This window comes from Triticum dicoccoides, chromosome 6A (assembly GCF_002162155.2).
Source record: "Triticum dicoccoides isolate Atlit2015 ecotype Zavitan chromosome 6A, WEW_v2.0, whole genome shotgun sequence".
NCBI lineage: Eukaryota > Viridiplantae > Streptophyta > Magnoliopsida > Poales > Poaceae > Triticum > Triticum dicoccoides.
Window position 1 is genome coordinate 422110751 of NC_041390.1, and position 12044 is coordinate 422122794.

The window sequence follows — 12044 nt, forward strand, 5'->3', positions numbered from 1 at the left end:
AGAGTTGAATGATACGTATCATATGGTGTTGTTCTAGTATGATCTCTAGAATTATCCGTGACACTTTGGGGGTGGTTTAATGGATTGATTGGAAACACAACTTTGAGGTGGTTTACTAGCTGCTGCGCGATTTCATCCTACTTTCTCCGATAGGAATAGAGACTTTGGAGTGATTCTTTGCTGCACTTTGAGGGATTATCATCTGATTCAATTATGTTAATGATGTTGACAGATTGCAATGGTGAAAGTATGAACTCTAGGGCTTTATTTCTAAGCAGGAGGTTGCCCCCGGTCATTTGGTAGCCTTTGCTATACTAAGCAGACATACTGATTGTGCATCCATCCTTGAAACAAGTTTATGCCATAAAGTGTCCACCATACCTACCTATAGATGGTATATACAGAAACAAAAACAACAATTGGACCAGAGAATGAGATTGCATTATAAGGCTGCAATTGAACAGACCGAGCAAGTTCAAATTGGCGTAACATGAAACCTATTAGTGCAAAAGCCCCGTGGAGAGCTACAAAAGTCCATAGACCGCCCAATTGACACCAACGAGTAAAATCTCCTTGTGCTTCGAGCCCCCATAGTAGCAACAAAGAGTGTGCTAAACTATTAGCAGGGGTAGAAACTGCTGCGGTTAAGAAATTACAACCTTCCAAATAGGAACTAGCCAATCCATGGGTATACCAAGAAGTTACAAAAGTTGTCCCTGTAAACCAACCCCCTAAAGCGAAATAAGCACAAGGAAAGAGCAATAGGCCAGACCATCCTACAGTCACACTGTCATTCCAAGTAAATTTTCATGTGCCACATCTAAATCTTCACATAAACTTGTATTTTGTGTGCCCGTACAGTTCATGGAGCGGTGTGAGTAATCGGTATCCTCCATGCTAAATGTATTTTACTGACGATGAGAGTTTATTCGCTTGCGAAAATTATGAGATAGGCTGGTAATAGGGATGCCCAGTCCCAAATAAAATATTAAAATTTATAAAGGACACTCCCCCCGGAAAAGTTGAAAGTTCGCAGGCACCCATGGATTCGGCTAGCCATGGATTGTGTTGTTTGTGGTGGGGGGGGGTGTAAAAGCACGAGAACTGCCATTAATGTGTTTAGCATGAAAGATATTGGAAACCTTTGTCGTAAATCATTGACAGGAAAAGTACACCTCCCAAAATAAATATGTCTCTATTTTAAAACCAAATGAGCTCTGACATATCTTAATCCCTGCTTCCCTCTGTGAAGGGCCTGTCTATTTAATTTTCATGTTGAGTCAATTCCATCTTTCTCTCTCTCTTTTAGTGCCACGTATTGAGCATGAGGATCCCTCTTAGCTTTGCATGCATTCTTCTAATAGCAATTGTTGAGCATTGTATAAGTATGATGGTTATCTTCACATGTGGGTACCTAGTCGTCATCTTTAATTCATTCATTACTTTCTATTTGCAATATAATCTTGAAAGGCTGCGAGATACTTCATTACATGTTTATGATATGTTGAACTTAAAGGAACTATGTTACTTGTTATTAGAATTATCATTGCCTTTGTCATCAAAGGTCTGTCCTATTCTAGCATTAACACTTCATAAATGGTTTATTTTATCATTTAACTACTCGAGGACAGAAATTAAGCTTGGGGTGTTGATACGTCTCCAATGTATCTGTAATTTATGATGTGTTCATGCTATATTTACATCAACTATGTATGGCTTTGGCGCACTTTTATATTTTTTATGGACTAACTTATTAATCTAGGGCCCACTATCAGTTCTTGTTTTTTAATTCTTATGTTATTTGTTTCGCAAAAAATCCATACATATGAAGGTACAAACACGATGAAAATTTATGACAATTTTTTCTGGACCGAGAAGGACACTAGAAGTTTTGAATGGCAACAAGAAGACTCACGAGGTGGCCATAAGCCATCCCGGCATTCCCGGGCGGTAGGGCTCGCCCCTGGCTTGTGGCCCCTCGTGGCTCCATTTTGCGTGATTCCAGTGCTGCAAAATCATATAAATAGAGAAACACCCAAAGAGAAACCTAGAATAATTCATGCGCCATGCAAGCCTCTCTTACGAAGCGGTCTCACCTAGAGGTCTTCTCCAGCATCCTGCCAGAGGGGAAAACCATTGGGGAGGCCATCTTCATCAACCTTGCTGCCTCCATGGTGATGCGTGAGTAGTTCATCCTCGGGGTTGAGGGCTTGTACCAGTAGCTATGTGTTTCATCTCTCTCTCTCTCTCTCGTGTTCTTGATTTGATACAATCTTGATGTATCATGAGCTTTATCAATATAGTTGGATCTTCAACTCCATCTCTTATTTTCATGGTCAATTGAGTCTTTCTCTTTGAGGTTTCTTTATGTTGGATTGAAAATTTTGGATTTGAGATCACACGATGCATGTCTTTACTCGCGGATACACGTGGTGACATTGGGGTATTCTAGGTCACATAAGAACTGAATGATACGTATCATATGGCATTGTTGTAGTACGATCTCTAGAACTATTCTTGACACTTTGGGGGCTGGTTCAATAGATTGATTGGAAAGACAACTTTGAGCTGGTTTACTACCTCCTACGTGATTTCATCTTAGTTTCTTCGATGTGAAAAGATACTTTGCAGTGATTCTTTGCCACACTTTGAGGGATTATCATGTGATTGAATTATGTTAATGATGTTGAGAGATTGCATTTGCGAAAGTATGAACCTGATACGTCACTAACGTATCAATAATTTTTTATTTTTCCATGCTATTATATTATCATTCTTGGATGTTTTATAATCATTTTTAAGTCATTTTATATCATTTTTGGTACTAACCTATTGACATAGTGCCAAGTGCCAGTTGTCGTTTTCTGCATGTTTTTTTTACATCGCAGGAAATCAATACCAAACGGAGTCCAAACGCAGCAAAACTTTTTGTGGATTGTTTTTGGACCAGAAGACATCCGGTGAGCCGGAGAAGCACTTGGGGGTGCTCCGAGGGGAGCATAACCCACCAGGGCGCGCCAAGAGGCCCAGGCGCGCCCTGGTGGGTTGTGCCCACTGTTGGGTAACGTAGCATAAATTCAAAATTTTCCTACGTGTCACCAAGATCTATCTATGGAGAGACTAGCAATGAGGGGAAGGAGAGTGCATCTACATACCCTTGTAGATCGCTAAGCTGAAGCGTTCAAGAGAACGGGGTTGATGGAGTCGTACTCGTCGTGATTCAAATCACCGATGATCCTAGCGCCGAACGGACGGCACTTCCGTGTTCAACACACGTACGGAGCAGCGACGTCTCCTCCTTCTTGATCCAGCAAGGGGGGAGGAGAGGTTGATGGAGATCCAACAGCACGACGGCATGGTGGTGGAAGTAGCGGGATTCCAACAAGGCTTCGCTAAGCGCTGCGGGAGGAGGGAGATGTGTCACGGGAGGGAGAGGGAGGCGCCAGGCCTTAGATTGGTTTGCCCTCCCTTCCCCCCACTATATATAGGGCCAAGGGAGAGGGGGGAGGCGCAGCCCTTGCCCCTTCCTCCAAGGAAGGGTGCGGCCAAGGGTGGGGAGGAGTCCATCCTCCCCAAGGCACCTCGGTGGTGCCTTCCCCTTTTAGGACTCTCCCCTTTTTCTCTTCTCTTGGCGCATGGGCCTCTTGGGGCTGGTGCCCTTGGCCCATGTAGGCCAAGGCGCACCCCCTACAGCCCATGTGGCCCCCGGGGCAGGTGGCCCCACCCGGTGGACCCCCGGGACCCTTCCGGTGGTCCCGGTACAATACTGATGACCCCGAAACTTGTCCCGATGGCCGAAATAGCACTTCCTATATATAATTCTTTACCTCCGGACCATTCCGGAACTCCTCGTGACATCCGGGATCTCATCCGGGACTCCGAACAACTTTCGGGTTACCGCATACTAATATCTCTATAACCCTAGCGTCACCGAACCTTAAGTGTGTAGACCCTACGGGTTCGGGAGACATGCAGACATGACCGAGACGTTCTCCGGTCAATAACCAACAGCGGGATCTGGATACTCATGTTGGCTCCCACATGTTCCACGATGATCTCATCGGATGAACCACGATGTCAAAGACTTAATCAATCCCGTATACAATTCCCTTTGTCTATCGGTACGATACTTGACCGAGATTCGATCGTCGGTATCCCGATACCTTGTTCAATCTCGTTACCGGCAAGTCTCTTTACTCATTCCGTAACACATCATCCCGTGATCAACTCCTTGATCACATTGTGCACATTATGATGATGTCCTACCGAGTGGGCCCAGAGATACCTCTCCGTTTACACGGAGTGACAAATCCCAGTCTCGATTCGTGCCAACCCAACAGACACTTTCGGAGATACCTGTAATGTACCTTTATAGCCACCTAGTTACGTTGTGATGTTTGGCACACCCAAAGCACTCCTACGGTATCCGGGAGTTGCACAATCTCATGGTCTAAGGAAATGATACTTGACATTAGAAAAGCTTTAGCATACGAACTACACGATCTTGTGCTATGCTTAGGATTGGGTCTTGTCCATCACATCATTCTCCTAATGATATGATCCCATTATCAATGACATCCAATGTCCATGGTCAGGAAACCGTAACCATCTATTGATCAACGAGCTAGTCAACTAGAGGCTTACTAGGGACATGGTGTTGTCTATGTATCCACACATGTATCTGAGTTTCCTATCAATACAATTATAGCATGGATAATAAACGATTATCATGAACAAGGAAATATAATAATAACTAATTTATTATTGCCTCTAGGGCATATTTCCAACACCCACCTCGGGTGCCCCCTGAACCGCCTATTTTCTCTACAAATACCCCAACATTCCAGAAACCCTAGGGAAGTCGACGAAAATCAATTCCAGCCACCGTAGAGTCCAGAACCACTAGATCCAATCTAGACACCATCACGGAGGGGTTCACCACTTCCATTGGTGCCTCTCCGATGATGCGTGAGTAGTCTCTTGTAGACCTTTGGGTCAGTAGTTAGTAGCTAGATGGCTTCCTCACTCTCTTTTAATTATAAATACAGTGGTCTCTTGGATATTCATATGATGTAACTCTTTTTGCGGTGTGTTTGTTGGGATCGGATGAACTTTGAGTTTATGATCAGATCTATCTTTTTATCCATGAAAGTTATTTGAGTTTCTTTGATATCTTATATGCATGATTGCTTATAGCCTCATATTTCTTCTCTGATATTTGGGTTTTTGGCCAACTTGATATATTTATCTTGCAATGGGAAGAGGTGCTTTGTAGTGGGTTCGATCTTACGGTGCTTGATCCCAGTGACAGAAGGGGAACCGACACGTATGTATCGTTGCTACTAAGGATAAAATGATGGGGTCTATTTCTACATAAATATATATTTTCTACATCATGTGATCGTCCTTATTGCCTTACTCCGTTTCTCCATGACTTAATACACTAGATGCATCCTGGATAGCGGTCGATGTGTGGAGTAATAGTAGTAGATGCAGGCAGGAGTCGGTCTACTAATCTTGGACGTGATGCCTGTGTAAAGATCATTTCCTAGATATCGTCATGATTATTTGAAGTTCTATCAATTGCCCAACAGTAATTTGTTTACCCACCGTTTGCTATTTTTTTCGAGAGAAGCCACTAGTGAAACCTACGGCCTCCGGGTCTCTTTCTCATATTATTTTCCTTTGCGATCTACTTTATTTGTCTTTATTTTCATATCTATTAAACCAAAAATACAAAAATACCTTGTTGCACTTTATTTTATTTGGCGTTCGATCTATCAATATTTACAACCCTCTCACGTCCGTTTGCCAATTTCTGGCGCCGTTACCCGAAAGGGATTGACAACCCCTTTAATACTTCAGGTTGTGAGTATTTGTTATTTGTGTGCAGGTGCTGTTTACATAGTGTTGCTTGGTTCTCCTACTGGTTCGATAACCATGGTCTCATCACTGAGGAAAATATCTACTGTCGTTGTGCTGCATCATCCCTTCCTCTTTGGGAAAATACGGACGTAGTTCTAGCAGTCATCAAAAGGAATTTCTAGCTCCGTTGCCGGGGAGGATCTTCAACATCTACCAGGTTCCTAATCACAAATCTCATCTCCTCGCAATTTACATTATTTGCCATTTTCCTCTCATTTTCCTCTCCCCCACTTTACAAAAATTTTCCGTTTTCTTCGCTTCGTTTGCCGTTTTTTTGCCAGATCTGTTTTTGTGTGTGTTCTTATTTGCATAGTCATGATGCCTCAAAGAAAATATTATGATGTTCCTTACCCCAATATTTTGTTTGAAATTGAGAAAAGTACTAAGGAATATATGACTACACAATTTGATCATAATAAATATTTTACCGAAGAACTCAAGGAGCCCTCCGTTGTGCTAGATGCTATAACAAAACAACTTGATGATATTAGTAGAGAAGTTTGCAATCTCCAATCTAATTATGCTTTTGCCTAAAGTTTGCTAGGAAAAATATCCGATGCACAAGCTACCTCGGTAAATCAAATGGCAGCCAAACCTATCTCGTTAGAAGATAAAAATGATGATCTTAAAATGATTGGTGTTTCTTCTATTTATTCCTTATTTAGTAAAATTAAGATTGATAAGGGACTGGAGAAGAGTCAACTTTAGCTAGAAGGCATCCCGATAATTTGGAGGGTGAAAATCTTGTTGAGAAAATTGATAAAAGTGTGTTCGAAGAGGTCAAAACTTTAACTAGTGATGTGCCCACTCTTTTGGATTACAAAGACTTTAATTGTGATAGTTGCTCTTTGATTGATTGTATTTCTTCGTTGCAATCCATGATAAATTCATCCCATGCTTATGAACAAAATAAAGCTTTTACTAAACATATTGTTGATGCCATGATGAAAGATTTAGAAGAAAAGTTGGAATTAGAAGTTTCAATTCCTAGAAAATTATATGATGAATGGGAACCTACTATCAAAGTCAAGATTAAAAATTATGAGTGTTTTGCTTTATGTGACTTGGGTTCTAGTGTTTCTACAATTCTGAAATCTTTATGTGATGTGCTTGGTCTTATCGATATTGAAGAATGTTCTTTAAATTTGCACTCGGCGGATTCTACTATTAAAAATCATATGGGAAGAATTAATGATGTTCTTATTCTTTCAAATAGGAATTATGTACCCATATATTTTATTGTTCTTGATATTGATTGCAATCCGTCTTGTCCAATTATCCTTGATAGACCGTTTTTATGCACTATCGGTGCCATGACTGATATGAAAGAAGGCAATATTAAGTTCCAGTTTCCACTAAATAAGGGTATGGAACACTTCCCTAGAACTAGAATTAGGACACCATATGAATCAATCGTGAGGGCATCCTATGGATCTCGAAACAAGGATGACAAAACTTAGATCCTTGCTTTATGCCTAGCTAAGGGCGTAAAATGATAGCGCTTGTTGGGAGGCAACCCAATGAATAAAATTTATTTTTTGCCTTTTGCTTTCTGTTCTTGAGTGTTAGAACAATTATGCTACTGTTATGATTGCATTTTTTGTGTTTTAATTAATGTTTGTGCCAAGTAAAGCCTTTAGGATCTTCTTGGGTGATAGTTGTTTGATCTTGCTGAAAAACAGAAACTTTCGCGCTCACGAAAACAATTCTAGTTTTTAACCAGTGTGTTATAAAATACCAATTCTTCTTGCAAAAGATTAATATACAAATTTCTCAGGTTTTACTAATTTCTCAAGATTTTTGGAGTTACAAAAGTATTCGAAATATCCAGATTGCTACAGGTTGTTCTGTTTTTGACAGATTCTGTTTTCTTTGCATTGTGTGCTTGTTTTGATGATTCTATGGTTTTATTTCATGAGTTTTTGCCATAGAAAAGTTGGAATACAGTAGATATAATTCAAAACTAAAATGTGAATTGGTTTTCTATAGTACTTATAGTAGTGATTTGTTTTCTTATACTAACGGATCTCACGAAGGTTTTGTTGAGTTTTGTGTGATTGAAGTTTTCAAGTTTTGGGTTATCTTATGATGGATGAAGGAATAAGGAGTAAGAAGAGCCTAATCTTGGGGACGCCCATGGCACCGCAAGTTGTTATCCTAAGAGAAGCAAGCAACTAAACTTGGGGATGCCCCGAGTGGCATCCCCTCTTTCTTCTAACAACCATCGGTATTTTACTCGAAGCTATATTTTTATTCGTCACATACTATGTGTTTTGCTTGGAGCGTCTTGTATGATTTGAGTCTTTGCTTGTTTTGCTTTGTGTTTTAAGTCTTGATCCCTTGCTGGACACACTTGTTTGAGAGAGCCAAAATTATGTCATGACTTGTTAGAATTGCTCTCTATGCTTCACTTAAATTTTATGAGCTATGGATTTGCTCTAGTGCTTCACTTATATCTTTTTGAGCACTGCGTGCTTTGGTATTTTTTGAAGAAATGCTCTCTTGCTTCACTTAGATCTTTTTGAGAGTTAGTAAATTTTTCAAGAAATTTTCTCTTGCTTCACTTAAATTATTTTGATAGAAAGAAAAATTATGCTCATGATCTTCACTTATATTTGTTTGAGCTTATCAAAAGAAACACCTGAAAATTAGTCCCAAAGTGATAGATATCCAAGAAGGATATAATAAAAACCGTTATGAAGATCATCGACAAAATAAACTTGATTCTCAGTAATAGATTTGAGATATGATGATTGATACGTCTCCGCCGTATCTATAATTTTTGATTGTTCCATGCCAATATTCTACAACTTCCATATACTTTTGGCAACTTTTTATACTATTTTTGGGACTACCATATTGATCCAGTGCCCAGTGCCAGTTCCTGTTCGTTGCATGTTTTTTGTTTCGCAGCAAATCCATATCAAACGGAGTCCAAACGGGATAAAAACTGACGGAGATTTTTTGGAATATATGTGATTTTTGGGAAGAAGAATCAACACGAGATGATGCCCGAGGGGGGCACGAGGCAGGGGGGCACGCCCCAGGGGGTCAGGCACGCCCTGGGCCCTCGTGGCCACCCCGTAAGGCGGTTGGTACCCTTCTTTCGCCGCACGAAAGCCAATATTCAAATAGAAATCATGTTAAAATTTCAGCCGAATCGGAGTTAGGATCTCCGGGAATATAAGAAACGGTGAAAGGGCAGAATCTGAAACACAGAAACAGAGAGAGACAGAGAGACAGATCCAATCTCAGAGGGGCTCTCGCCCCTCCGCCGCCATGGAGGCCATGGACCATAGGGGAAACCCTTCTCCCCTCTAGGGAGAAGGTCAAGGAAGAAGAAGAAGAAGGGGGGATATCCCCTCTCTCCCGGTGGCGCCGGAACGCCGCCGGGGCCATCATCGTGACAACGATCTACACCAACACCTCCGTCATGTTCACCAACATCTTCATCACCTTCCCCCATCTATCTACAGCGGTCCACTCTCCCGCAACCCGTTGTACCCTCTACTTGAACATGGTGCTTTATGCTTCATATTATTATCCAAAGATGTGTTGCCATCCTATGATGCATGTCTGAGTAGATATTCGTTGTCCTATCGGTAATTGGTGAATTGCTATGATTGGTTTAATTTGCTTGTGGTTATGTTGCTGTCCTTTGGTTCCCATCATATGAGCGCGCGCGTGGATCACACCATAGGGTTAGTTGTATGTTGATAGGACTATGTATTGGAGGGCAAGAGTGACAGAAGCTTCAACCTAGCATAGAAATTGATGCATACGGGATTGAAGGGGGACCAATATATCTTAATGCTATGGTTGGGTTTGACCTTAATGAACGTTAGTAGTTGCCGATGCTTGCTAATAGTTCCAATCATAAGTTCATAGAATTCCAAGTCAGGGATGACATGCTAGCAGTGGCCTCTCCCACATAAAACTTGCTATCGGTCTAGTAAAGTAGTCAATTGCTTAGGGACAATTTCATAACTCCTACCACCTCTTTCCCACACTCGCTACACTAACTTTATTGCTTATTTACCTAAATCAGCCCCCAATTTTTATTTACATGCTCCTTATATTCTTTCAAACCTATCCCGTTACACCTACAAAGTACTTCTAATTTTATATTTGTTCTAGGTAAAGCGAAAGTCAAGCGTGCGTAGAGTTGTATCGGTGGTCGATAAAACTTGAGGGAATATTTGTTCTACCTTTAGCTCCTTGTTGGGTTCGACACTCTTACTTATCGAAATAGGCTACAATTGATCCCCTATACTTGTGGGTTATCAATACCTTTTTCTGGCACCGTTGCCGGGGAGTTATAGCATGGGGTGAATATTCTCGTGTGTGCTTGTTCGCTTTATCACTAAGTAGATTTTATTTGCTATTCTAAGTTGTTCTCTATCTTTAGTTATGGATACGGAACACGAAATACCAAAAAAATTAGGTATACTTGCTACTCATGGAGATGGGTAACCTCCTAAAACCTTCGATGCTCATTATGTGAAAGATATTATGTAGTACATTGATAATCCTGAGAAAACCCCATTCAATTATGTAATGGGAGACACGTTGGATCAACGTGAATACTTTAGGGATTATCGCTTGATTCAAAAAGGGAAATAATTGTTGGGTTTCGTAGTAATTTCAAAAAATTTCCTACGCACACGCAAGATCATGGTGATGCATAGCAACGAGAGGGGAGAGTGTTGTCTACGTAGCCACGCAGACCGACTGCGGAAGCGTTGACACAACGTAGAGGAAGTAGTCGTACGTCTTCACGATCCAACCGATCAAGCACCGAAACTACGGCACCTCCGAGTTCGAGCACACGTTCAGCTCGATGACGATCCTCGTACTCCGATCCAGCAAATTGTCGGGGAAGAGTTCCGTCAGCACGACGGCGTGGTGACGATCTTGATGTACTACAGCAGAAGGGCTCCGCCTAAACTCCACTACAGTATTATCGAGGACTATGGTGGCTGGGGGCGCCACACACGGCTAAGGAATAGATCACGTGGATCAACTTGTGTGTTCTTTGGGGTGCCCTGCCTCTGTATATAAAGGACTAGAGGGGGGAGGCTGGCCGGCCAAGGGAGGGCGCGCCAGGAGAGTCCTACTCCCTCTGGGAGTAGGATTCCCCCCAATCCTAGTTGGAATAGGATTCCTTGAGGGGGGAAAGAGAGAGAGGGGGCCGGCCACCTCTCCTAGTCCTAATAGGACTAGGGGAAGGGGGGGAGGCGCATAGCCACCTTGGGCTGCCCCTTTCTCCTTTCCACTAAAGCCCACTAAGGCCCATATAGCTCCCGGGGGGTTCCTGTAACCTCCCGGTACTACGGTAAATTCCCGATTTCACCCGGAACACTTCCGATATCCAAACATAGTGTAACATCCCAAATTTTCAATTTGGAATGTTATACATTTGATCATCATGCATGTCATATTTTCTTGCATTTTGCCCGATCCTAGAAATTTCACGCAACTCAAGGACCCTCGGAGAGAGTTGGAGATTTCGTTATTTTCATATTTGAGTTTTCTCAAATTTTGAAAAAAGGATCATTTGATTTATTTTATTACATCTTCAATTATTTTTCCAATATCAAAAATAATGAGAGAGGGAATAATATGACTTTCCCAAATTTAGGAAAAATGAAGATTTAATGAGTAAATCAAATTTTGGTTTTGCCGGAGTTTTGTTTGCTTTTTATTTGGATAGGGAAAAATGCGCGTTTTCAAAAATTGCATTTTAGGCCCGGAGAAAAGTTCATTTTGTTCGACTCGTTGTCAGGAGTCGGGGAAAATTTACTTTAGGTTTTTCGGAGTTCGTTTAGTTAGTTTTCTTTTTTGTTTTTCTGCGCGGAACCGTTAAAAAAAATCTTTGCAGCGCCTTGGGCCAAGGCCCAGCCAGCAGGCCGGCCGGCCAGGCCCTAGCCCCAGCCGCGCGCGCGCCAGGCGCCAGGCGCAGGCAGCCGCCGCCTCTCGCTCTAGGCCAAGTCCCAGCAGGACTCTAGGCCGGTTAGCCCCCCTTTCCTTGTTTTGTTTTCCCTCTTTTGCTTGCCCCCTACCCCAAGTAATCCCCCCACCTATATAAATACACCCCAAACCCCCCCTCTCCTCACATC